The following is a 910-nucleotide window of genomic DNA, read 5'->3' on the forward strand; positions in this document are numbered from 1 at the left end:
TACGTTAGTGGCCATAATTGAAGGCACCCGTGCGAGAGAGAGTGAGAGAGCGCAAGTGGAACATGCAGATGTATCATTTTCTTATTCGATTCATTTGCGATTGGTTTGATTACCAGGTACCATTTCATTGGAACATAAGCTTGTTGTTTTACTAATGTGTCACAAAACGGACATTGCTCTTTCTTTTTCGGTGTATCAGACTATTTTCAAGCATATATATTCGGTTTTAGGAAAAGCGCTGTGCAGGAAACTATGAAATCTTTACCAGGGAAAAATCTGTAGCACTCGCTTCGTCGGATTCAGCATCCGCTATGAGTTGGTCAGAAGTTACGAATTCGGGTAAAAGCGATTGGAGAAAGTCAAGAGGCGGAGCAACATTTTAATGCACCTACTAGTTTACGTACATTTATTTAGCGAATAAGAGAATTAAATTCTATTCTTTTGTAAGGAGCAGTCAGTATGTGGAAAACCGAGAGCGAGAGAGAGAGAAAGAGAAAAATGGTGCACTGACAATGGACACCTTCTGATCGATCCATCTACATTCTGTTGGCACGCATATTAGCTTGCGCCAGAGGCAAGCATTTGAAATTCCAACAAACCGGAACACCTGTAAACCTCGACCAATCAATAGGGGACTGCGTTTGGATGTTTCATTTCGTTTTCAAGCTTTACCTCACCGCTCGAGACACAGTTGCAACTATTAGTCGGTAAACGAGAGAAGGAGTGCGCGTTTCTTTTGGGTAGTACACGCGGGAGCGCAATTATGTGGTTTAATTTTCATTAGTAATGTAAGATTAATTTAAAGAAAACCCATTTACGTTGCACACCTTCGCGTTAGTTGGTATACGTTCGATTTTTCCTTGTTTTCCACTTGCGTTCGAGCAAATCCTACTGTCTGATTTCGAAATGA

This window comes from Anopheles aquasalis, chromosome 3, assembly GCF_943734665.1.
Source record: "Anopheles aquasalis chromosome 3, idAnoAquaMG_Q_19, whole genome shotgun sequence".
NCBI lineage: Eukaryota > Metazoa > Arthropoda > Insecta > Diptera > Culicidae > Anopheles > Anopheles aquasalis.